The 27,976-nt window shown below is 38.2% G+C and overlaps 1 long non-coding RNA gene across 2 annotated transcripts in view; it reads right to left on the bottom strand.

Annotated features, from left to right (window-relative positions):
- Positions 1 to 27,976, bottom strand: part of LOC120434058 — a 41,195-nt gene that overhangs the window by 11,707 nt on the left and 1,512 nt on the right. For both annotated transcript variants that reach the window (XR_005608916.1, XR_005608915.1), the window contains exon 2: positions 16,519 to 16,602. This is a non-coding gene — a long non-coding RNA (uncharacterized LOC120434058). The remainder of the gene's footprint in view (positions 1 to 16,518; positions 16,603 to 27,976) is intronic.

The raw sequence follows: 27,976 nt of genomic DNA, 5'->3' as shown, positions 1-27,976 counted from the left end.
ATGAGTACTATAAAAAGTGAGATTCTTATCAATTAATTTATCTTGCTCAGTATGAAATATTCCAGTAGGAATCAGTAATTATATACAATCCACAATTCCCTCTGTGTGAGTTGGTGAGATGGCCTTATTTCAGTAGGATGTGATAACGCTGCCAGAAGACAGAGGAACAGAGTTCTTTTACCACCCTTTTAAGCTGTGCCGACAAACAAAGAAGAAAAAAGTCTTTTCATACAAGTATCACTTTTTCACAGATTTAAAAAGAAATCCCAAATATATGTATTATAAATGGGAAGCTTGGTTTCTGATTTAAGATTTTAACAGACAATGGAAAAGCAGCTGTAAATGCAACTCTCTGGGGTTAAGATAGAAAAGGGAGGAAAACACATAATTATTGCAGTGTCAGGCCAGCTTTAAATGGTTATTGATTGTCTCCACCCATATTTAATTTATTCAAGTTTTATTTTCGTTCTCCCTGTTATCAAATAAAGGCTTCACATTGTGATGTTAAGAAATGCATCTCTCTTGCAGTAGGAGATGAAACTAGCAGTGACATTTGTTCTTGTGATGGAACCCTCTAATGGGTTCATTTCCTCTGGCTTTATGCAGCTCAAGAAGAAGATGATGATGGTTTTGATAGATAGTTCAATAAAATTTGAGAGTCATGTCAAACTGGGTTCAGACATCATTTGAACCGAGCAGCCAGAAAAAGACTTTGATGTATTTTTTTCCTTTGAAATATTGCAGTTAATGCCATCAACCACCCAGCTGAGTCTCTCCTAAGTAAACTCCCACCCTCTGTAATGTGTAATACCTTGGTGATTTTACTTTAAAGTATTTATGAGATGATGTGGCTTTCAAATTTAAAGATTTGGGAAGGACCCTCCCAAGGAGCCCTCAAAGATTTCATTGGATCCAAGTGGGATTAGCTCTTTTATTTATGTTTTGCTCCCCAAGACAAAAAGAAGGTAGGTTGCACCATCAGAGACAAAGGAAAGTAAAAAGAAAAAATAGGCACAGTGGAATACAAATGGCCAACTGAGACCAAAAATAACAAATATATTATACCAATATAACTTAAGTAAGTATTTAGCAATGCTATGTTTTTATAGTAATAGTGTTTCAGTTTTCATAACATCACAGTTTAACATGCAGTCCAAAAAGAAAACAAAAACTACATCAAACGCTATATTTTAAAACAGCACATTATGAATTTCACAACAATATCATCACCATCTAGCTGTTTTTGTTTTTTTCTGTAAAAACAGTGTCCATATTGTGGGTAAATTGTATGTGTTTATTGACAGACTGCAAATTCTGCATTGTTCTATCAAGAATCTGCCTCAGAGACTGAAAAATGAAGCCAACACATATCTGCCAAAAAGCTGCAGTTTCTGGACACTCCACTTAGAGCTGGTTCCAAAAACACGTCAGTTTAAACAAAGTTGCACGTTAAAATGCTCAACTTTACAGCATTACAAAGCATGTTTACACCCTGGTGTAAAACATTTAATAGTAACTCTGTGGTAGATCACTTCATAACAACTTACCCATTTGAATGATATTAATGGGAGTGGCCAGTTTGACATGTGTACCGAAAGGCAGCTGTGGCCGGTTGTTGTCTTGTTTACACCTTGAAAAAAGCAATTCAGTGCAGCGACTTTTAGCAGTAATTTATTACATAGAATGAAGTAATTACAGTACTCTTACTTTTCCATTAATTAACAGTTTGTCTGAAATGCACTGTTCCATATTTGGCCATTAACAACATAACCTGTGCATATGCTTGCATCGATTGTAAGAAGCATAACAAACTCAAGATTACAACAAGTACTTTTTGTTTTGAAAATCAAGTTGTGGCTCTTAACTGACACTTTTTTGAGTTTGTTACTATTGTTCATAATTTGCTAAATAATACAACAAAAATGTTGACTTAAAATAACTGCAACTTAAGCGTGCATGTCAATTTCACGCTGATGAGAGCCAAAGCGTTGCATAGACACGGTGGACTGGCGTGTCTAATACACATCCTAGTCATAAAACATTGCCTTATTTCACTTACGATACTGGGATGACTTGCTTCTGTACCAATACTTGCATCTGCATATTTTATTGCCTACCTATCAAAATACTTTTGAAAGGAAAACCTAATGCTTTATATTCGCTGCATAAAAAAACACTATCAAGCTACACAATTATACAAAATGGTCAGATATCACATTTCATGCTAAAAGGATACTTACAAAAAGCTTTGTGTACCTCAGCAGTGTCATTTCGGATCATATTGCTTTAAAAAAAGCCACAACCAGACAGAAGAGAGCAACTTCTACTGTAAGATTAGTTTATTACCATTAACCAAGAAGGGGCACAAAGAGGAGAGTTAATGACAAAGACAGATTGAGGTGAGCAGTTCCATTCAAGCACAGCTGAATCTTTGACCACATCTGTATTGATTTTGTTCTTTGATAGTTGCCACAAGACGGCTGATAGATAGTGAAGGATACACTTCATTAGCACAGAGTGTCTCCTTACCAGCCACCTCCTTATTCTCTGGTGCTTTTTGTGTGGCCGTGTCAATAAGTGTGCCATCACAAGAGAACAAGACCCCGTTAACCCTCAATTCTCTCTATTCACTTCATCCAACAATGGAGAGATAAGTCATGGTACTGTAGAGGAAAGAGAATGGGGGGAGAAAGACTAAAGAGGTCTGCAAGCTCACATTGGACTGTAATGCAGCTTTACAGCTGATAGTCCAAGCAGGAATTTTTAAACTTCCTGCTTGCTTAAAAAAAATTGTACTGCCATGTTTTGATTTGATTATTGTTCTGGATATGTCCAATCCCAATTCTGAATAAAGTTATGTCACTGTGTAAAATTTAAAAAATGAAAAGAATGAAATAATTGTCAAAAATCAATATTTTATTTACAATAGAACAGAGAACATGTCAAATGTTTAACATGATTGGCATAAAAAGACCAGCTTAAGAAGTAAAAATAATTCTTTCCTCACTGTAAAATTGTAAAAACTTTGACTAGAACATCATCTAAAGTAATTTATATCACTAAAAGATGTCTTTTCAACCTTGGCAAAGAAAAGAGGAAGTAGAGCCAATAGAGACAAGGAACCCAGAGAGTCGGAATAGTAGAAATAGCAATGTTCAAGACAACATGAGAAACAACACAGGTTGGTCTTTATTTTCTCAGGTCTTGGCTGACCCAGGGTTTGATTATTTTAAGCAGTGCCTGGACTGATTACAAGAAACCCAATTACTTCATGCCCACAGACTGATATGATGGAGCTTGGTATTCATGAAAAACACTGATAAACTTTTTAAAACTTATCAAGGATCTTGAAGAAGTGCTTGATGAGTACAGATGTAGTAGTACAGATTATTGGTTGATCAGTATTTTGGAAAGAAAACAATCTGTGTCAGGATAAAGGTTAACTCTGAAATACATCTATCTGTAGTTAGCTCTGTGCTTTTTATACTAATATTAATATTTGTGGTATTAATAATTTAAGGCTATTTGTGAGGGTTAAAGATGTGAATGTTTGTTTGTTTTTTTTAAATTTCGGTATCTAGCTTTAACTGAAGAATGTAGTCTTAAGAAATTGTTCACAAAAAAAACTGACTGAACAACAAACAAACAAAAAAATGGCCTCAGTTGCACAGTAATCTGGAGGCAGAACAATTCAGGCTACCACTAATCAGAACAGCAGTGGCTGTGCTGTAAAACCACAGATATTGTGCTACTTGTACAATCTAGCTGTGAAAAACAGACTGGCAAGTGCTTCAGACTTGGAACAGGTGTCATCAATGGAAATTGGAGTTTCTGTGACAGCTCTGACACTACATAACATCGACCTCTGTGCACATTGTCCTGGGGGGAAAAAAAAGAAACATTTCTTGCCTTTTTTGGCATAAAACTGCAAGATTACATTTTGCTAAGAATATGACAGATTGTGAGTGAAGATTTGGGAATATTGAGAGCATATTTTTTGGATAGCTGTTACCAAGACACTTGCACATGTTTAGATGTACTCTGTGAACCTGACCTGCAATACTACCAGTGTCATGTTGGGATAGTGGAGATATGGCAATTTTGCAATCAGTGGTGAAGTAATATTGTGGTTAGAAAGGGAATATTTCAGCATGATAACAAATCAAAGCACACTGTCAAAATCACCAAAGAGCTACAAAAGAAGAAAAAAGTGAAAATTCAGACCTAACCATATTTGTTTGGCACTGGTACTGACGTTTGACTTTGCAACTACTGTACTTTGTGTATCCTGAAAGATATGGGAACAAAATCACATCACTGGAATCAAAATGTAAAATAATAAGAAGAAGTTAAGAGCTCAATAAATCAAAAACCTAAATATAATACAGTAAGGAAAGAATATTTGTATTTGTCTGTGTGGCAGTGAAGCTGAATTATATGTTAGACTAAATGTCCAGTAGTAAAGATGGTCCAGAATAAATGGTTATTCACCATAGCTACAGTCATTTGGGTGACCTCTATGTCAGCTGATGAAGAAAGCAGTGTGGTAAGTCTAAGTGGATTCCAATTAAATGCAAATAAAACTAATTAAACAGCAACAACTGTGGAGGAGAAACCACATGGCAAGTAACAGGCATATTTAACCACTAGTAATTTTCAGACTACAAAAAGGTTCCTCCCCAGTAACATGTCTGGCATTTCACCACTTTTTAAAATCAGTGCAAAAATATCCCTGTAATAAAAATGTGTACTGACCCGTGTCACTTTAGGTTCCTGCTGTGGGTATATTCTTGCATTTTTAAAAACGTGGTCACAATGAATTTCTCTGTGTGCCATCTCTTCCCTGTTGCCAGTAAAATGCTGCAAATGTTATCTTAAAAAGAAGAAAAAATCTTTTGTAGGATTTAATAATATGAAGAAAGTGAATGCATTTTTTAGCTGATTCCCACTGTGACCGAATTGTATGCTGATGGCCTGCAGGATCTGACCAGTACTATAATGTTGATGTGGTTTCACAGAAACAGTTAGAGTTCCAAGCTGTTGCTCAAGGGCACTTGAGTGGTAAGCTAATGGGAAAACTGAGAGATTTACTCAATTTGCATTCTCCTCACACATTTTCTCACACAGCGCAGGGATTTCAACTGGTGACCTTCCAGTCACAAACTTGCCTGACATATCGACAAACAGCACACTTGTGCAGAAATGAGTATGCACAAACTTTAGAAAAACCATTCAAGTGAAATGTGGCACGTCAACACAAACATCAAGCTTGCTTTCTGTATGGATATTAGCAAATTTGCCCCAAGCATCAAACAGCATGGAGACAGGAAATCAGTCCAGCTGTTCATTTTCTTTCACCCTGTTCCACCCCAAGAGACTGTTCCTGTCACTAATGGAGCCCAGCAAAGGTTAGACTCACTGGTGAGCAGAACAGGCCAACATGTGCTGTGACCTCTGACTCACCTCTGCAAATCCACTGCAAATGCCATCCTCTCTTCTGTTACACTACAAATGATCCAGCACTTTATTACCAGCCTCATGCATCCTTAAAGGCTAAATATCATAGCATAAAGCTTGCAGATGGATCCCAGGAGAGTTCTGCTGAAGCTCCAGTTTATGCAAAAACTGCTGATTTACACACACAAACACACACACACACACACATGCACACAAAAGTTCTGGTTTATGCAGGAATTTCTTGGTGAACGTGGGTAGACATTTGTTTTTATTTGCTTTTCATGCAAGTGTAAATTTTCACACACAGTAATCCATGCCTATCTCATAAATTTTAAGAGATTTACATCTCATTGAGGCCATTTCTACAAGCCGGTATGTTTTTGTGGATTGTTTCTTTTTACAGTATATTTCACCATTATACATTCACAGTAAATGATAAAGGATCTCATATTAAAGTTTTGTTTCTTATTAAATCACAAATTAAATGTACTTTCATGTAACAATATGATTTGATGGATGGATGATCACTTTCCCAAGTCATTTCTCTGCATTTAGCTCTCACTTTCATCTGTGTGTTTTAACTTAGATAGAAATAACATCTGGTGACTATTAGGTATCACGGTAATCCTGTATTTGCTGTCATGGCATTCACAAATTAAATAAAAAAAGAGAATGTTTTTCCAAGCTCTAGTCCCAAAACACCTCGCTTAGGATGCATCTGTAAGGTGTCCTAGTCTGACCAACTGACAGAAGGGCAGCAGCAGCGCTGTTGTGAGCAGTGTTGGGACTAACGCGTTATTAAGTAACGCGTTACAGTAACTACGTTATTATTGTGGTAACGAGCACGGTAACTAGTTATTATGCCAAAACCAGGAACGCGTTACTCGTTACTGGGATTTAGATAGGCTCGTTACTCGTTACTTCGTGTGGTGGATATCGCGGAGCTTCCACAGATTCAATAACATTAGCAAGTGGTGGAGGCCAGCAGGTGGATGAAGGAAAAGGGAGGCAAGAGGAGAGACCCGAAGCGGCCGCCGGTCCGCGTGTCAGGTGAACTGAACTTCAGGTAAGAAGTTATGACCTGCAGTCTATCTGGGTCAGATATAAACCAAGTTTAGGTGGAGTTTATTTTCGGTATGCTGACTTTTTCGTACTGCGTGCTAGCTAGCATGACGGAGTTTCTATACAGCTGGGTGGGTGCTATGTTACTGATGTTGAACTTTATTTTGTTCATACGGTTAATTATTAGAGTTGCCAACCGTCCCCTAAAAACAGAATCGTCTGGTATTCAGAGAAAATATTACGCGTTTCGTACTGAGGTGAAAAGGAACACAGTTTGTCCCGGACTTCAGCTACAATGAAAAAGACACAAAGCTGAAGCTGCACAGCTGCCTCTTCTTCTCTCATTCTCTCCTGTTTCTACTTCAATCACGAAACTGATCAATGATCAGCTGATCGGCTTTTCTCTCTTGTTTATTTATCGCCCACTTTGCGCCAGAAAGAGGAAACCAGCGGATGTGCGTTAAACAACAGCAGCACGTTTAAGCTTGATCAGCTGTTGTTAGAATTTATTTAATATTAATTTCTAGTATCAGCTGATGTTTGCTGGAGCCACAGCTGTAAAGCTGCTGGTCATGATATCGGTTTGGTTATCTGGTGAGAGGGAAACATGAAGATGAAACCAGGAGATGTCCTTACTGAATCATCAGAGCTGAACAGGTGATGGAGAAACAGGTTTACCTTTTAGGTGACATGAATGAGTTGAAGGAAGTTATGAACTGTTTCTGAGAGACAAATAACACCAGGATCCTTTTCTATGTAGCTGACAGCTGGTAACTGTGCAGGGGCGGGTCTAGCAAAGTGATGCCAGGGGCCAGGTAGGGCATTAACAGGGAAAGGGGGGACAAAGAAATACTTTTCTTTCTTATTCTCATTTAAAATGTCTCGCTTTTAAAAAAAAAAAATAATTATCTGAGTCTTACAACAAACAATTGATAGATTGATACATATATACCATCAGAACAGTGTACATCACTGTCACAACAGTGTTTATTTTCATTCAAAGGCTTTATGATTTTTCCTATAATGGTGGGCCGGTCTCTAGTCAAAATGCCCGGGACGATTGTTTTGTCCCAGTCCAGCTCTGTATGCAGCTCATCTGCAGTCTGGTGTTACCTACATCTTCCTATTCAGAAGGCAGAATTTCCAAGTTCTGAGTACAATCAAAAGCACCACGACTGCAGTTTTTGTGTTGGATGTAAAAAGCAGGCTAGAATCATGGCGGTGGTCAACGACGGTCCAGGCGTGGGATTTCTCTCATGGAAATATGCACATTATTTTTTCCTTTCTATTGGTAGGTGGCACAGTGCACTTGTGGCAAGTAAGCAAGATAGAAGACTGGCAAACTTGCTGGGTATCCAGTTACGAAAGCAACACATTAACAAGAGAATTCTGAGTAAAACCAAAGTTACTTTCCCTAGTAACTAGTTACTCTGAAAGTAACGAGTAACTTGAAGTAACTGAGTTACTTTTTTAGAGAAGTAACTAGTAATGTAACTAAGTTACTAATTTAAAGTAACTTACCCAACACTGGTTGTGAGTGCCTTGCACATGACATAAGTCATCATCCATCTGTATTTGTGAGTCCAGACATTTTTTGAAGGAAACTCGCTATCACTTTGTGGCGGACGTGGTTTGTGGCGTGGCTGCAGGGGAGACCCACACACCAGAGCTCCATCAGCAATCATGCCTCACCGGCTTAAAAAGAATGAACTGGGTCCTGAGGTTGTTGTTGTGTACGTGTGGCTGGCAGCTGAAAAGCTGCAGCTGAGGTGTGTTGAAGCAGCAACTGAGAATAAAGAAAAGTGTTTGAAAGTGTGAAATATGTGGTCGGGTCCATCACTCCTGTCACACACAATTTTAAGAATTTTTAAGTTATAGGTAGGGGTACCAAGGACAACTGACCAACAAATATTGTGCATCGCTTTCACGCTTAGATTTATCTTCATTACAGTAAACCAGCATGATGTGTGTATCACTGCAGATCCTGCTCCAATCCATCTGTTAATCACCCACTCCACTCTCTCACTTTACTTGTGGACAGAAACACAAAATACATGAAGTCATGCACTTGAGGCACCAACCAATTAAAATCCAAAGTGGGAAAACCAGCATTTTACTGGCTAGGAAATACTGCCTCAGAATTAGAGGTGCTAATTCACTGTTTGATGAAGCTAACAAGACATCTGTGAAAAGCAAAGATATGAGCCAGAGACCATGGAAAAGGGTCCCTGACTGTGCCTGGGAGTTCTTTCCAAAATGGTTATGAATAGAATCTAAAGGACATATTTTAAGAGCCAGAATTGAATGGGTACTGGTTCTTGAATTCTAAGTATTGAAAAGCACTTAGACAAAACTAACATTTATAAGAATTGTTTAATGTTAATTCATTCTAATATACCTAATATTTTCAGATTCCTAACCATCCCCTTCTAATGAAGCTGCTGGTGGTTATCAGTTAATATTGATGCATTTAAGATGTGTTAAGTGGACTCAAATGCAGGAAACAGTTAAAGAGATTATTTAGAGTGAGCTAACAAAGGAATTCAGATAAGGACTGCAAAAGTAGGTATAGGGTAAATATTCATTCAGGTAAGTATTTTACAGACAGGTATCTGATAAGTATTCAGCAGAGGTGTGGGCAGGCAGTGAATCCAGAAAGCCACTACAAAATCATGAGACACTAGCTGACACACAAGGGTCCCACAGAGGTGGGAGAGGTAAAGAGAAGTCTTTGGCAGGATCATCCAGTTAACAAGAACTAAACTTTTACTAAGAATAAACTAAGAGGCTGACTCAGACTCAATCATAAATACATGGAACGATCTGATTAAGGAGCAGGAGGTGAACAGAGACTCGATGCAGGTGTGTCAGTTGACAGAGTGAGGGAACCAGAGGAAGGCAACACATTCAGTAAAAGGTAAGTAGAGGTTAGGACACACGTGGAGTGAAGGAGAGAAATCCAGGCATCACTTTACCACATCGTATGAAAATGCTGCTGAAAGCCATATACAGTATATGACATATGTAAAAGTTTAGTTTCACATAGCTGGGGTAACACCAGCAGCCCCATAAACCAATAACAACTATAAGATCCAGTGAATCTGCTGGGAAGGTAAAACAAAACAAATATGACTGGGGTTATTTCAAAACAAAAAGGACCAACTTTCTTCAGAAACTTGTCCACAAAAATGGATTTCAGGAACTGGAATTTGTAAATCAGTCTGTTGTGAGTAAGAGTAGTCACTTTTCAAGGTGCCGCTGAGCTGTTTCCAAAGTCATGGTGTTAGTATCTCGCAAAGGATTGAAATTCAAGAGATTTTGGAGTTTGCATAATTTTGCAGGGAGGAAAAAAATAGCAGATTGCAGTGGTCCATTCTACTGCACCCCACTTCTTCAACACCCCCACTAATAAAACTACACTGAGCCTGAGGCACTGGCTCACATTCCCTCTCTCTCTCGTGCTCTCTCTTTCTTGTGTGTTCTACTGTATAATAGATTTCCCACTTTACATACAGATGAACACGTGCGCATTCACAGAAACTCAGAAGCACGTATGCGCTCACACAAGAATTCCTTTTAGGTGCTGAGGTACGCAGCACTGGACATGAAATGACAGCAACACCTGAATGTTGTTTTGTATTCGAAGACTGTGATCTAATCTTGGCTTGTTTGTTCAAGAATTGTGACAGGGGCTTATTATCTTCCCCACATTTCTCAAGAAAGGGACACTTAAGGGCAATGATACATTTGGCCTTTTTTTTCAATGCCAGCTGTCTCCTTCAAGTGCCCTCTTTGAGTTTGTTGTTCTTTTGACAGAGAGTGTTAACTGACCTGTAGCTCAGCATCTTGTACATAGGGTAAATCTCTTAAAATGTAGATGCAAGGTGTTGCTAGTAGGCGTTTATTATTATTATTATTTATATTTATGTACAGCATGGCCAACCTAATCACTAATATCCTAACAAGTCTTCCTCCAGAGAGCAGGTGTGTTTTTGTCTCTGAAATAATACATGGCTATGCCCGTTTCTATGCTAATGTGTGCGCAAAAGGTACATTTTATTTGTGTGTGTGTGTGTGTGTGTGTGTGTGTGTGTGGACAATCGGCTGTAAAACCATTCAATAGACTCTCCCAGCATGTTTGTTCTAATGCCATATTGCCTGCCATATGCAGCTTAAAGGGTTCATCAGTATGTACACTGGGGATCATTATGCATTAGTCCTGTCTTAACATGAATACCTAAAGCAGAGAGTTGTTCTACCAGAAGTTTGGCCCAGATAAACTACATAAGATCCCCTGCTGGGACTAAATTTTTTTTCTTGATATATGATTGATAGTTGCAGAAAAGCGGCGCAACCCAGATATGGAAAAATGGGACTGACTGTGAATTTAATAGCAATGACAGAATAGTGATGAATTGAATCCATTCCATAATTCATCCTTTAATTAGACTGGTCCATGTCTATCCATCATAGCTCTAGAGAGATGGATGGGATCGTTGTGGTTTATTGATGAGGAGGTAGTTCTTTTTGATTGCTCTCATATTTGACTCAAATACAGTGGCTGTAGCAGTCTGCCTTCATATTAATGGGCTGCTTCAAACTCATTTTAATAGTTCATTTTGGATTTGGACGCAACATCATGTGAGGAAACAAAGTCAAACATATGTTTGGAAGATTAGTCATGAAAAAGTCTGTTGCCCATTCATTTCCTGATTGTTCCCTGTTCCCCCCTGTTCCCATTACAACATGTTTCTTTTAATTAATTTTAGAAAACCTGTCTGAGAGGAAACTACCAAAAACTTTGTACAGGGACTTGATGACATGTCATTAACCTGCCGCCTACTGTTTATTTCCTGACCCTGTGGTTCATTTGCTCACACTGCTGTGAAGAAATTGTACATAAATAACTAGGATGTTTCTATCCTGGCCAGTAAGCAAATCAGACAAGTAAGGATGATTCACAGGTGAAGAAAGGGACTATTTCAGACATTTTTGGTGAAAAACTGTCAGGTATAAATCCAAATTATTGCTCATGTGCTTACACTTGTCAAAAACATGTTACTGTTCTCCACCGGAACACCATCCTGAATGCATTGCGAGTAAGTATTCCACTGTAAGCAGTGTGTGTGACTCACACTAGTTTCCTTATAAAACATGCTCATATTCACCCTAAATGTTCTGTGGTGAAATGCTGAATAATTCAAAACAGGAACTGGTTCAATCTAATTTATAGATGTGTAGTGAAATGACAGATGTCTCAGAGATGCTGTACTCATAAGTAAGTGGACTGGTTCTTATAGCTTCTCTACTCTACTTGAGGATTTAAAGCACTTTACAAAGTACTTTTGTGTAGGTGTCATGACTTATATGTTTACAGCAATACCGTATTTTTCGGACTATAAGGCGCACGTAAAATCCTTTAATTTTCTCAAAAATGGAGAGTGCGCCTTATAATCAGGTGCGCCATATGTATGAATACTGATTGTGCTTACTGACCTTGAACCGATTTTATGTGGTACACAGCGCTCAAAAATCTGTCAAAAAATGTTTTAGTATGACCTTGGTAAGCTACGAAGCCGGCTACCGTAGTCAGGAGCCTCGTGGAGTAATCTGGGTCCAAAACTCGGTCCGCTTCAGGTGCCAAAGTCAAACAAACACTGCGGCATCACTGAGAGTTAAAAACTGTCTAAATTATTCCATCTTTAATAAAATGATCAGCGTTGCTGCTTTACCAGGTGTAACAATTAAGTTTAACATCCAGGCATCCATGAAAATGGAATGTATTAAATTTAACGGAGTTAGAAGTTAGCAGGAAGTTAGCTCGCTAGTTTCCACCTAAACATGATATACCATGTTCTGACTGAGAGATTTCTGAAGAATAAAAAGGTACAGCTCTGCTATCACTTCCAAGATAAATGAAGACAGAAAACTAAACAGCTGTGACTTTTGGAGGGTTACTGAAGTTGGGCTAGCTGGTATATAATGATGTGCTATGTGATCACCCCACATAGCAAAATTGGTATGGCCCAGATCTGGTCCACACAATGTTCTTACACGTGGCCCACATACCGCAAAGAATGACGGCCCTTTGGTGGCCCAGATCTGGTTTGCCAGAGGTGTCCCACACATGGGCAGGACAAGGCCAGCTGCAGACACACTGGTGGTCCTGTGCTGGCCCAGAACAGTTTCAGCTCTGGCCCCAGATGTCAGCCTAATGTATACCTTAATCAAGCCATGTCATAACAACATGTGCTAGAACATAGAAGTGCAAAAGTAACATGACAAAACTCTGTTCAGACAGTGAATGGACTGATTGTTACAAAACGCTTTTCTACTCTCCCAGTACTCAAAGCGCTCTATACAACATGCCACATTCACCCAATCGCACACGCAAAATTGAGTGCTTCCTAACTACATTCATACACATTCACACTTCACTCTCTTCACATGCAGACTGGAGGATCACACAGGGACAGAACCACTGATCAGCAGGAGACATGCTCTACCTCCTGAGCTACAGCCACCCAGTGGTAAATGTGAGTAAACCCTCACTAGGTTTTGGATAAAGTGTACACTCACAAACCTTTCAAACCCGCATTTGAAACGTTGGCTACCATAGCAGTATAGTATTGCAACATGGCATTTGGGTCTTATAACTAAAATATGAAAATGGGAACATAAATAGTGGCATCATTGCCAGACCTGGCCCACATCCATGCCATATCTGGATGACATACCACTTATCATGCCAGAAGTCAGCCAGAAGTGCCAGCTTGACACCAGATCCGGGTAAGACCTGCATGCTATGTAGGACTAGGGACATAGCTATGTTAGCATAACATAAACACAGTGAAGCTGGAGGATGAATGCTAGCTTTTTTCTACTCTATAAAAGTTAACATGAGGGTTCCCGATGGTTAGGGACAAATGCAATCGCATGGCAGGATGCTGTAAACGGACCAAACTTCAGTCAGGAGAACAACTGAGATAATCCATCCACAATAGGTTAGTCATTAATATACTGCAACAAAATGGGAATAGAGCAGCTGTGAGAGAATTCAGCATTCATGATTTAATGATACGGTAGTGGAGGAAGCAAGAAGAATGAGTTGAGTAAAGTTTGACTCATCTGACTGTTTTGTTTCACTTAATGCGCCTTATAATCCGGTGCGCCTTATGGTCCGAAAAATATGGTAATTCAAACTCATCCACATATGGTCATTTGCTCAGAGGGGTAAATTACAAATGAAGTTCAATATAGCCAGGCCTTTGCTGCCTATCAGCTTTCAGTGTTAAGCAGGGTATTTTGTGGGTCATGTGACTCAGAATGATCCCTTCTCTAATCAGGTGTTATCAGATGATGATGATTATAAAATGGTGATTAAAAATATAAGGAGAACACACAAGTACAAGAGTAAAATACAACACTGCTTCAAATAAGACAAGAGATTATTCCTACAGAAAACTGTTAATCTCGGGATTTAGTGCATGGAGCGGTAAAATAAATATGTTAATTCAAGTTAATTATTTTATGGCTGAGTGCACTCTCAGTGCTGCTGTTTGTTTCTAAGGTGACAGATTAGAGCTCTGAAACTTTAAACTGGATACATTTAATCATTAAATGTTACTGTCCCACAGCCTCATAATGAAGACATGGAAACTGCTTTAGTTTGTCAAAAAACCAAAGTGATTTCATTCATTTTACTGACTGAACAGGTATTCTTGGTGTGTGTTCTGTGCTCCCACAGAGTAAAAGAGACTTGGCACCACATTGTCTGCCTCACTGATTTAATACATAATAATGCAGTTTAACACTCACCCAGCAGAGAATCTATATTGCACGTAAAACATACTGTAAATAAAAGAATAAGTGACAAGTGGTGCTGGTCCCAGCCAGGTTATGTGTTCAGCACAAGTTACCATGGTGATTACACAGGTGAAATGAGAGCCACTTTCTTGACATTGAAAACTCTGACTTTAAGCAGAAACAGCTGGCTAACCCATTAATCTCGCTTTGTAGTACACCCCTCAGGAACATTTGTTGTCCCATTTAAATGCACTGGCTTTTATTAATGTTGTGAAGGTACTTATTCTATTCCAAAAGACTATCACTTTTTAAACCTTATCAGTAGTTTTGGTACCTGAACCAAATTTTAATCTGTCTGGTTGTTTCTTTCTTTGATTGTGAACTCCTCCAAAACCAGAAGAAGTAAAGCAGCCAAACTTGACACACAGGTACATCTTAGGCTCTTGAAGGTCCCTATTTACATTAAATATTTTGACATAATCATGTTGCCTAGAAACTACCTAGCAAGGGGCTAAAATAATAAAAAAAACGAAACATCTACCATTCCCATTGTTTTCCTTTTCTCAGTGTGATTAAGAATATCGGTGTGCCAACAGCATGAACATTCCAAACAATACTGTAGCATTGAGACAGACTAGTGAAGGTAAAGCTAGAGTAAAAACAAAAATAATGATCATGGCAAAATAAAACAAAGGTAACTGCAGAGCACAAAGCTCCCAAAAGGGACTGACATTTTATCTGGATCATTAACCTGTGATATAAAACTGACCAGTCTCCGACCAGTCAGTTTTATATCCAGCAGGCTTACCTCAAGATTTGATGCTCTTTAGGGATTTCTAGGGGTGGGTTATGATTTCTTACTGTCATTTTTATTCTGTTTGTGTTATACAGGGTATCCAGGCCCTTCTAGAAGCAAATCTTAGCACCTTTTTGATTTGTTCTTTTTGGTTATGTTACTGTGGCTGTCTTCACTGTTTATTATACTGAGTTTAAGACCAACTGAAGTTTGAGCAAAGTACATTAGATTTGGAAACACAGTGCAAATAAAGATAGTGATTAGCAAATTTCAACATTTACCCAGATGGTAAATTGACTCAGTTTATAGTAGGAATGCGTCGTGGTCCTGGGTCGGTGAACCAGCGTTTTATACTCCTTGAATTATGGGTTTCTGTTTTGTATTATATTTACTGTTCGTGGTTTCTAGGTTTCTGTTCTGTTTCTGTTCTCAGTGTGTTGTAGTTTTCTGTCTTTATGTCTTCTCTATGTTCCACCTCTAGTTACTTTGTCTCTGTGTTTCATGTTCCCTCTTTTCCGGAGTCTGTCATGTTTCCACGTGTCACTGTCAAGTCTGCGTCTTTATAAATTGTCTTGTACTTCCTGTTTTACTTTGGTAGTCAGTGTCCTACGTCAGTGTTTCTTGCTCTGCTTCCCATGTCTTGTTATGTCATATTAATCCCAGCCATGTCTCCCGCCTGTTGTGTATTCCCCCCTTGTTACCTGGTATGTATATATAGTGTGTGCTGTCCTCTGCCCCTCCTTGTCATCCTCTGTGTTCCTCCTGCTGTATTTCAGCCTCCAAAATAAAGGCTCATGTTTTGTTTATCATTCCACCCTCATCCCCGTTTGCCTGCACTTGGGTCCTCACTTCATTCCTTCCACGCCATCTGCCCCGCCAGACGTGATAGAATGCCATAATACTCAAAAGTCATTTAATCGGTGGTGGTTGACCATTTATTTCAAATATTAATATATTTTGACAGGAAACAAGCGTAAAGCTTGGTTGGATGTTGGATGGTTTAACACTAAAAAAAGAACCGCTGTGTTTTCATAAGTTTCATGCTGAAAGGTATCGTAAGAGTAACTTCTCAGAGTATACCTAATTTATAAAGGGTTGTTCTAGCCTTATGGACAGCTTAAAGCAGTTTACACTACAGCACAATCACAAACTCATGGCACATTGAGAGCAGCTTTTGGGGTTCAAAATTGTGCCAAAGACATACTGACCAAAGAAGCTGGTGATCAAATCAGTGACCAACTTGCTCTACCTCAAAAATCACAGCTGTCAATACACCACAGTAGGTGGAGTGTAACAACATGACGTGAAGTTTTCATTTGACTGCTTAGGCCTTTTTATCACTTTGTATTACCCTATTGTTGTGGTTTAACGGTCCTCAGCTTTGTTTTTTGGCTCACCATTTCATCCAGGTTGCTTCCAGCCACAGCAGGTGGGTTTTCAGTGAAAAAGTCCAATAGATCACCTGCATGCTATCACCTGCCCTGCACGAAATTAGAGACAGACAGATGCAATTAGACACTAGCTGTTGAAATTAATGGAGCATCCGCCAGAGCCAAGTTCCCTCAAGAGTTGGTAGAGAGTAACACAAAAGAAGAGAAAATAATAGATTTTGATTCATACAAGTGCTCATAAACATGCCAAGAAAAAGAAAATATATTTTATTTTGTTTTTGACATTGTGCCACCTTATTGAATTTCCCTTCCGTTTTCCATCGATATTTATGTCTAGCCATATAATGGGCAAAGTTTAACAGTGTGTAGGTTGCAGGCGAGGCATATAGATTCTAGCACTGCCAAAATCTGACATAACCTCTGTGTCAATACCAAATTAAAATAGTTAGATCTGTCCATATGCAAATTGCATTGCACTGATGGTACTGATAGGCTACTATATCCTCTGAGCATTTTCTGTAAATCTGCACTGAGCAGAGAAAACGCATAAAACTATAATTAAAAGGTAAAAATTCATACACCTGCTCTTGCAAGTCTACAGCAATGCATGCAATTATGAGTTGTGCTTAAGTGTGAAATTTTTAATATCCTGTGAAATAAATATACCATGCATACATGATAACAAAAACCCTTATGTATTTTCTTTCTTTTTCTTTGGTAGTTTATTTTAAAGCTATGCAAAAATTCTGCTAAACTGTTTAGAATATAGCTGCTCCCATCAACATTCAATTGGGCCTTTAAAGACTAGGAGCATCCTCTTATCGTAAATAGAAAATCTGTTAGCAGAAAATCCATTAGAAAGGAAGAGCTTTTGACATAGCCAAAAACTGATGAGCTTGACAAAAACAGAGCTGAGTGCAAATGAAGCAGAAAAAGTGTCTGTGGAAAGTTTATCTTGGTGCTTAGAAACATCTTATGGTAAATTAAAAAAGGGCTATTCCTTTAAAAAAACAAAAAACAAGCAGCTGATTTGCTTTCCTTCACAATATTTGTCCCTACCAAGCAGTCAGAGTGTGAAGTGACACCAGAGAAATAAGCAAGTTTTGAAATATGGAATATAACTTTGCCTTTATATATATTTGCTTAATAATGCAGATATAAATTCAGACATAAATGAGTGCCATCACACAGCAACACATATGGTAAATGCACATTCAAATGATTTTTCCGCTCCCTGCAGGCAAGTCATTGTCACCCAACAGAGAATCGTGGGAAATAATCATTTGAGTCATCCCTTCACCTCAGGAGTCAAGGAGTCCTCATTGTAGTATTAATACACATCCAGCTTTTACACGCTGATTTTTTAATGTGTAACCTGTTTGAATAACACTTACTTATCACAAATATGTGTAATCATCATCATTAAGACATCCTCTAATTTAAACTGTCCTTTGGGATGATTCGTTTTTCAGCCTGTTTTAGCTCATTTTTCTGCTTTTATGGTACATTTGCTGTATAGTTTAGGACTCATTAACCTCATTTCAAGGAGCAGTTTCCAGCAGCAAGCAGCTGTTCTAAAAGCTTGTGTTACAATTTGAAATGTTGATTAGTGTATGCTGAATATGGGAATGGATTTGTCATATCGGTTTTAGAACAATAGCTTCATCGTGTGCCATTCTCTTCAAAACATGTATAACCTATGTGGCAAAGATGCCAGTCCATGCTGTATTTTATCCCAGGGATGTGGAGATTATGTGGATTGCACCTGGTAATATATATATATATATATATATATATATATATATATATATATATATATATATATATATATATATATATATATATATATTTCCTTCTTTCTACTCTTTCTCTCTGTCTTTTTCTGCCTAATGGTTAAAAATGACATTTAAACTTTAGTTTCATTGGATTCATTTCTATTCCTGATCACCAAAGCTGGATGACATCTGATCGGCATGCAACCCTGGATAAGAGGAGGGCTGACTGAATAACATGATCCACACAGATATACTTTTTCCATTCAGAGCTGGGCTGAATGAGGTATAAAGGTATTTTATATCTGTCAGCTTGTCTTTGGGTTACATATGCCTCAACTGGACCATAAAAATATAAATGTAGCTTTAAGGCTACACTTATATCTATCTGTAGCATTTTTTTTTAGACTGCTACATTCTGGGGTCTTCACCAGTGCACTGCATGGTCAGCAGCCTGTCTGACCAAAGATCCAGTCATCATTTATGTATTTATTTTATAAAAGGTAAAATTCTTTGTTTTAATGTAGATCCGTTGGGCCAATACATCTCAGGAGGGTGTTACCAGTAATTATAGATTGCAACAGATCAAAAAACAAATAGAGATGCTGTTCCACCTGTGCCACATGAATAGAGGGTGAACAGTTAGAGTGTAACAGTTTTTCCGGTGGAACACAATATTCATTCAGTTCTTTTCTGCTTCTCCATCCATAGCTCCCTGTAAATGTATTTTTCATTATATTCCATTCGGTCTTAGAAGCACTGCTTAAAGTCTGGCAGCTGTGCATTTTGATTGCTCCTAAGCATGGATATGATACAAACTTTATCAAGTTCGTCCCAGTATTATGTGCGCATTGCTTCCTTCCTACGGAGGCAATTGATCTGAGCTCTACTTACAGCTTCCAGGAATTTGCTGACAGTTGTTAAAATTATTGCCTGCGGGTGCAAGGAAAAAAGGAATGTATTCCTTCAAATTAATGCATGCATTGTTCACTTGACAATGATGGATTATAAGTCTAGATTGATGAGGATGTCTGACAATGGAATATTCAATAAAGCTGCTCAGTGAAATGGATTCTTTTTCCTGAGTAATCCTGCGAGTGTTTTCTTTTTCTTTTTTTCTCGTTCCTTAAAAAATGTCACCACCAACGAGTGGAACTCATAAGATAAAAGATATGGCCGCCATTCCATTATTAACCTATTCTGAAAAAACTTTTAAGGGACCTCTTGTAGCCCAAATTTGTATGAAAGGAATGCTGCATCATTAACCCTAATTTCTCCAAATTCATTGAAGACTTTTAAGTATATGAAACAAACAAACAAACCATTAAAATTAAAATATGAAAACCTTGTCAGGCTGAGCCAAAGGACAGCTAAGAAGATTTTATAATAGTAATTTTGCAAGTTGTTTTGAAAGACCTTGGAGAGAAAACGTTTTTCTAATATTAATGATCATGAAATTATATTCACTCCACTGAAAAAACATGAAGCACAAATGACTGATATGATGTTATGGTCACTGATATGCTCCGATACAGTCAGTGTGCGATACACTGGGAATGAAATCCAACAGTTCAAAGAAATAAAGCATTTTTTAAGGTAGTAATACTTGTGTTTGACTGACACAGTGAAGAGATTATTATTAAACGTGTAGCTTGCTGTGCCATTGAACTGGACTTCATTAAAGTGAGAGATATCAGAAATATTTATACGTATACATTTATATAGCTCCTATTTTATAAAAAAATATCACATTGATACTATACACATGTTACAAAATACAAGACAAAGTACAACACAGGACTAATAAGTCCTGACAGCCATTATTAGAAATAATTGTTTCCTTCTGTTGAAATTGTCTCTCTGTAAGTTTTAGTGCATTGTCACAATATAATTTTTTTTCAGGAACTACACGGAAGAAGAACTGCTGAAGTGCAGACCTAGGGCTGAGGTTCCCAGTAAATTATACTAAACAGAAATATATTCATGTTTAAATAATTCATTGAAAACCACAGCCAACGACCATTCACATCTCCTTATACCTCAGAGTTGTCTGAAGTATAGTATTACACAACTGAAATGATGACAAAACTACTTAAAAACTACTAGCTACTTAAATCACCGTAAAACATATTAATGTAGTTGACCTACCAGCGAGCTATTTGCTTATTGTTGACTACTCCCAACTTAATTTCTAATGAAGTGGTCAGTGGTACATGTGTGCCTAATGTGGGCAGGGAAGGTAGTTCTGCTTTGCATTTTGCTCAGTAGAATTCCCCCTACCTGCTAACCGGTCATCCTTGATCCCTGATCCCGGTTCTGCCGGAGGTTTCTTCCTCTTAAAAGGGGATTTTTCCTTCTCCCTGTCTCCAAGTGCTTGCTCATAAGGGGTTTCTCTGTATTATTGTAGGGACTTTAATTTACAGTATAAAGCACCTTGAGGCAACTGTTGTTATGATTTGGCTCTATATAATTAAAACTGAATTGAGCCGAATTGAATTTATCACCCACTGGGATAAAAGCTGATTTCATGTGGTGCTGTGTTTAGAGCAGAGTGCAGCTTGGTTTTTTTTTTTTAATAAATATGTCACATGGAAAATCTTGCCATTTTTTCCATCTAGAATAACAGGTGCAGTGTTACTTACATTTTTTAAATTTTTTTTTATACCAAAGTTCACTCTTAAAAAAGCTGAGTCTCACACGATGTCTGTGGCAATTTAGAGCGGCTTGCTGGAGGGTTTAGTTTTTGTTTCTTCCTTTGACCAGACAGGAGTGTGTCAGCAGCAGACTCTGCATTTTTACTAAAACTCTTACCAGCTTATGCTACAACCCTCCAGAAAAATAATCACATAGGAATCTTGACTTCCAGTGTGGGGCAGCAAGGGCAAGCACCTGATTCAAACGTGCAGGTGACCAATTCTGTGCCTAGCAGAAGGGATAAGGCCTCTGGCTCTCAGCAATGCACCATTCTACTGTAGATCTGTTTAGGCAGCACTTGGCAGGCTAATCATGTTGGCATTTGAAAACAGGGGTTCACATCAGCGGCCATCTTTGAACTAAAGGGAGGGAGTTTGCTAAGGACTTTTTCAAATGGGAAAACTGCCATCCCTATTTTTCATATCGTGCCCAATAAAATACCAAAAAGTTAAAGCCATCTGTGGTGTCAACATTGCTGGCTCTCAGCATGGAGGCTAACTAAAATTGATTTGCAATTCCAATGAGTACTGTCTTTGGCCAGAAATATTTTTAATTCCATCTAGAATAATATGAAAACAAAATCCATGGGTGTAGGATGCAAACAACAAGTGTTAAAAATCCCCACTATTATGTAAAAATGTAACACAATTTCAAGAAAACAAGTAGAAAGAAAAACATTTTCTTGACACTGACAGAGTTTAAGTAATCATATTTCTCTAGTTTCCAGGTATCTGGGACAAAAAAGTCAGAAACTGTTAGATTATGATCTATAGTGATCTTAGAGAATAATGTTCGCACAGCACACAGAAGCACTGGTGTTTTCTTTAATGAAGGAGGCAATGCCATTAGGATTTTATTTAAGTCTTGAGTAAAAAAAGAGACTTATGATTCTCTTCATACAGTTGTGTTGAAAGTGACTTATCTTTTCAAAAGAAAAGAATGGATTGACTGGTGATTGAAAGGCGTAAGCATGAGAGAGCTCATTGGTAGAGACGTAGATAGCAATGGTGAGTTACAATCCAAAGTCATTTTGAGGTCAGGCAATCAGTTCAATACATTATGGACGGGGTCAAAGAAGAGAACTTGGGGGTTCTTTTCATACATAGAGCGTGTTCACTTAAGCGGCTCTGGTGAGTAGGCCTATTCCAACATTTCTAGGCTTTCACTGGCCCAATACATGCTGGGAAAGGCTCATGCTGGCAAATTGCTGTAGCATCTTCTGTGGAGAATCAAATATGACTCATGCTTTTACTGTGACACTGACACAGAAAATGGTTGGGACATTTATGGGTGTAAGGCACATGTGGGAAAAGGACAAAAAAGACAAAGGCATGCAGACTGTAGCCAGCAATCACATCTTCAGGTCCACACAATCCAACACACTTTCATAGTTACTGCTTGCAGGAAAAGAAGCAATAATACAAGTATAAATTGTGTAGTAATCTTTATCATACTTTTTTAAATGAGTACAATGAGTGATTGACAGCTAAAAGGGGCAAAATAAGAGCGTTTAGAAAAGAACTTTAAGAGATATGGGGGAAAAGAAAATCAAAGAAAGGTGCTTAGAGAGAGGTTGGGTCATTGATCAAACAGCCATCAGTTTAATCATTTTTCTGACTTTTTCACCTACTATTCTATACCCTTCTTCCCTCTCATCATTTTCAGAATACCTAAGCCCACAAACATTCTCTCCTATCTCCTTTTCATCAGGGAATATCCTCTAAGTCTAATTGCCAAAACAGTTTCTTTTTTCCATCATAAGCTCTTAGCAGTCTAAATTTAAACAGATTCCAGCAGCAAACAGTTGGTATGTGGCCAAAAACCTTTGGTAGCACTAAGCTGTAGATACAAAAAAAAGTTGAGGGATTTGTTCAGTTTTCGAGATGAAACGTTTCAGATTTGATGCCAGCAACATGCAGAACTGTGTCTGTCTTTAATGCCTTTAATGATCACAGCCACAGGCTATTGGTTTTTGAGCATATCCCTTGTATACAGATGCGTGAAAATACACAATATACTGCAGGTGTTGAAGTTCACAAACTACTTGCTTTTTTAGAAGCACTGTTGCTAAATTGTTTGAGATTGCAACTTATTGATTTGTTATTTTACTAATTTTTCAATTTTTTCCATTAGTATTACACTAATGCTGTCCTTTTTTGTCACAGACTTTTATAATAAGCATTTTTTTAAAGTTGTCATGTTTAATATGCTGTCTTCATACCATTTTCATATACGATTTATTGCATTCTGTGTTTACATTTTGCACAGTGTCTCAGTATTTTTTTTCCACATGTCATATTTTAGGAGGAAAATGTCAGCGCCTAACTGAAAGTTATAATAATGAATTTGTTCTTATAGCCCTGTGACAGACTGATCAGGGTGTATTCCACCTCTCTCCCTGTGGTAGATGGGATATGGATCCAGATCCTTGCAACCCAGAATTGGAAAAGCAGAAGAAACTAGATGCATGGATGATGGATAGACGGATAGATGTTTTCTGTTACGTTGATATTATCTATATCTAGTTGATAGCTTTTGTGTTTTGCTTTTCCACAACCGTCTGCATGAGTAAAAGAAGGCACTGTGTGGATTTTTCTTCCCTTCTTTTTTGTGTGTGTTTTGTTATTTTGCACTTACACTAGCAGCATTATTTGTATTTTTGTCACAGACCTGAGCGAAATGAAATGAAGTCGGTTGAGCATGAGCAGAGGCCTCCCGTAAATAATACAAATAAATTGATAACAACAAAAAGGTTACTTGTAAGTAAGATACATAGAGCGAAACAAGAGTGGTGGAATATTTGTTAGGGCAGTACATCTGGTTTATACTGTGAATTGAACTGCAATTCTAACTTTAGTATAAATGGATACAAAACCTCCCATAATGACTTCAATTTAAAACACCAGCACTTTTCAGTAAACAAGCATTTAACACGGGAGCTCTGATGAAGTAATTTTCTGCATCGTTTGAGACAGAATAAATCACTGAGTGGAAGTGTTGAGTTGCTGATGAGGACTGAATCAAAACCGCAGCTCACCAACGATCATCAGGCTCGTCTCACTTTCTGATTTGATCAAACTCTCTGTCAGCTGTTGCTGTTACTTTAAACACTTCTGATAGTCGCTTATAAGTTAAGGGTATTAGTTGAATACTCTCTGACTTTATTAGGATTCCTTAATTTTTTCTTTATCAATAAGTGTTTGGTGACAAAAGAAAAAAAGTGCCGAGATGTTTTAGACAGATGTGAGCAGATTCTAAAATTTCTTGATTAAAAACAGCATTAACAGACATTCTTCCCTGATTGCTCAATTTTTGAGGAGCAGATGTATGCAATAGAAACCATACCTCACTGTAGTTCTCACATAAAAATCATTTCAAAGGTAATTTTTAACCCAGCAGTGTAAATGTAAAATTTGCATTTCTAACTTTTTGCTTTTTAAACAATTTTTCATAATATTAGATTGGTATTGTACATGTCTGCAAACCACAGATACAAATCTTTGTCTTTTTCTCCACCTCAGTGAATCTGGTATGGAAATCTTATTGATGATTCTCATGTTTGGTCTGGCAAAGATTTTATGCCAGATGCCTTTCCTGATGCTAGCCCATCTATCTGGGCTTACAACCAGCACTAGGAATACACTGGCGTGTGTTTGGTGGTGGTTGGTGTTTTTAATGAGTGAAGGAAAGCAGGGGTTCATTTTATATTAGAGTAATTCACTTTACGCCGAATTTCTTTTGCCAGCCGTATCTACTTATCTTCAAATCAAAGTCAGAGATTTGGTGGATTATATGTAACAGGAACCTAAACAACATCAAAACAACAAAGGAATGTAGTTGCCACCATTAAAACAAAGCTACCAAATCTATTACACCCATGTACTGCACACACCCTTTTTTAAAAATTTTCATACACACATCTGTTGAATTACACTGTGTATCAAAAGGTCATGACATGCTATATAGGAATAAAAAAACATGATGAAAGTTAAGCAAAAGGAAGTCATGTCAGAAACCTGAGCAATAAAACAGTGAGGAGAATTTGCTCTGGTCCGACAGTATGGGACCTCTATATCAGAACTGTACTCATTTATTCATTTGGTTTTTCTTGTGGCATTTTGACCTACAACTTGCTGCACTAAAGGGAAACAACGCATATAGAGTCACATTGTTTACATTATTAACACACATCTAAAAAGTAGTGTTAGTTAAAAAATAAAGATTCATTCGGAAGACTTTTATAAGATCGTAGAGAGACATTAACTTGAGTAGACTATATAATCTATAAATAATGCAGGTCCTATGATGTTCACTCTTGCATATTAAATGTAACCTACTGTGTTCAGAGGGCTCCACAGAGTGATCAGTGCCATTGGTTGTGTTATGTCCTTGGAAAGAACAAAGTGCGAGACGTGTTATAAGGACAAGACATCAAAGATCCTGACTAGAAATCCATGGGATTTTTTTGTTGTTGTTGTTGTTTTTACAATTTTTTATATAATGACACAGAATAATGCAAGGGATTTGAACATTTTCAGCATTAGGTTGAGTTTGTGTATATGTGTGAGGGGGTGCTGATGATTACATACATATGTTTTTAACATTGAAATAAAAGAGCTCTCTCTCTCAGTCGCTCTCTCTCTGTTTCTTTTGTTAAATCATATTGCAAATATGGCTGCAGAGTGGCAAATCTTCATTTTAGAAGGACTTCTAGAAGTTTAAAGGCTATTTTGTCAGATACAGCCCATTCACTGCATCAGTGTTCAGGTAATGGAGATTACTAACAATCTGGGTGGGAAGTATGACTTGGTGGGTATGGTAGGGTTGCCAAAGCAGATCACCTGACTTCATCTCACCCTATCTGTAGCATCCTCCTCTGCTGCACCAACCCTCTGAATGGCCTCTTTCCCTACATCCTTGAATCTTCTCTGTGGTCTTCCACTTTTCCTCCCGCCCGGCAAATCCGTTGTACATTATATCCACTATCCCTCCTCTGCTCATACTCAGCCTTGCCTCTCTTACGTCTTACTCTTCCAAACCGCTCAACCTGAGCTGTCCCTCTGATGTACTCATTTCTACTCTTGCCCATTCCGGTCTCTCCCAATGAAAACCCTATCATCTTCAGCTCTGCCTCCTGTTTTTTTTTCAGTGCCACTGTTTCCAAACCATACATCATAGCACATCTCCCTACCATCTTGTAAACCTTCCCTTTCTCTCTTGCTGCTATCCCTCTGTCACAAATCACCCCCTGTTTTCTTCACTTCTCTTGCACTCGTTGCATTGGATTGTTTACCCCTGGTATTTAAAGTCATCTACCTTGATTATCTCTCATTCACACACATGTATCCTGTCTTTGTTTCTACTGACTTTCAATCCTCTTCTCTCCAAGGCATGCCTCCACCTGCCCAGGCTTGCTTCAACTGGTCCTTACTCTCACTGCATATTACAAAGTCGTCTATGAATAGCATAGTCCATGTTGATTCCTGCCTGACCTCATCTGTCAGCATGTCCATCACCACTGCAGACAAGAAGGGACTCAGAGCCAAGCCCTGATGTAGCCCTACCTCCACCTGAAACCCATCTGTCATTTCTGCCCTAACCCACTGTTCTCTTACATGTTCTGCACATACTTCTCTGACACTCCAGACTTCCTCATGCTGTACCATAGCTCCTCTCTTGGTATCCTATGTCACGTTTATGCTAAATCTAGAAAGACACAGCACAACTCCTTTTAACCTCTCTACTTCTCCATCAATACTTTCATAGCAAACATCAGATCTGTAGTGCTCTTGATCAGCATGAAGCCATGCTACTGCTCACTGATAATCACCTTGGTTCACCTAGTTTCAACAATTCTTTCCAAAGGCTGGTGTGGCTCATCAGCTTTATACATCTGTAGTTACTTCAGATCTGCACATCACCCTTGTTCTTGAAAATCCGTAACATTTCTCAGGCATCCTCTAACTTCAAGTCCACTGCCCTCTGCTCTAAACATCTCCATACCTCAACAGGTACCTCATCTTGACCAACTGCATTTCCACTCTTCATCTTCTTCATAGTTGATCTCACTTCCTCCTTACTAACCCTTTGCACTTTCTGATTGACTCTTTTCTTCTTTTCTACTCATCCTTCTTTTTATCTCATTTTATCTAAATAGCTAATTTTCCATCATCTCAACACTCTCTCTTTACTTGTTAGCACATCTCCAATTCTGTCCTTAATCACCTAACCCACTGCACATTCTTTCCAGCTTGATCTCTCTTCCTAGCTAATTGTTATAAGTCATTTTCTTCATCTAGAACAGGGGTAGGCAACCTTTCTGATGGCGAGTGCCATTTAAAATTTCCTCAGAAGTCAGAGTGCCATATGATTGCATTAGCAATAAATTTAATAACACTCTATATGAACAGTTACACAACATATAGAACCACTTTATAGAATTATATTTGTTCGCAGATGTTGGCAGCTATCAGCGAATAGTTATCAGCTATTTTGAAACAAAAAAAAGATACTTTTTATCCATAACAAGAACTCCATAACAGCAAGTACAACAGAAAATACAAATGCTATTTATGGTCTCCTCACAACAATGATAAGAAAAATAAACTCAGCCAATATGGCATGTTTGTTAATACAGAGACACACATGTTAATGTGATCTCTGGTCTCCCACTCAGAGACACAGGTCTCCGAGTGTCCAGCGTTCAGACGGCTACCTGAGGACACTCATGTGAGAGAAAATCTGCTCACACAGACATGTAGAGCCAAATACTGTCAATAAGGCCTCTGCAATGTTCTGAAGACAGTTAAACTTGTCAGGTAGTGATGTCCAGCAGGTGAAAATGCAAGCTCCATGAACACGCACAGCTGTGGATTCCAGCTGCTTCGATGTTGTATTAACTGGCATTAACTCAGCCAGCATTTTGACTAGAGACCGGCCCACCAGGTATTATAGGAAAAGCCATAAAGCCTTTGAATGAAAACAAACGCTGTTGTGAC

Source organism: Oreochromis aureus, linkage group 17, assembly GCF_013358895.1.
Source record: "Oreochromis aureus strain Israel breed Guangdong linkage group 17, ZZ_aureus, whole genome shotgun sequence".
Lineage (NCBI taxonomy): Eukaryota > Metazoa > Chordata > Actinopteri > Cichliformes > Cichlidae > Oreochromis > Oreochromis aureus.
Note: the sequence above shows the minus strand (reverse complement) of the source record. Positions and strands in the feature narration are given on the sequence as shown.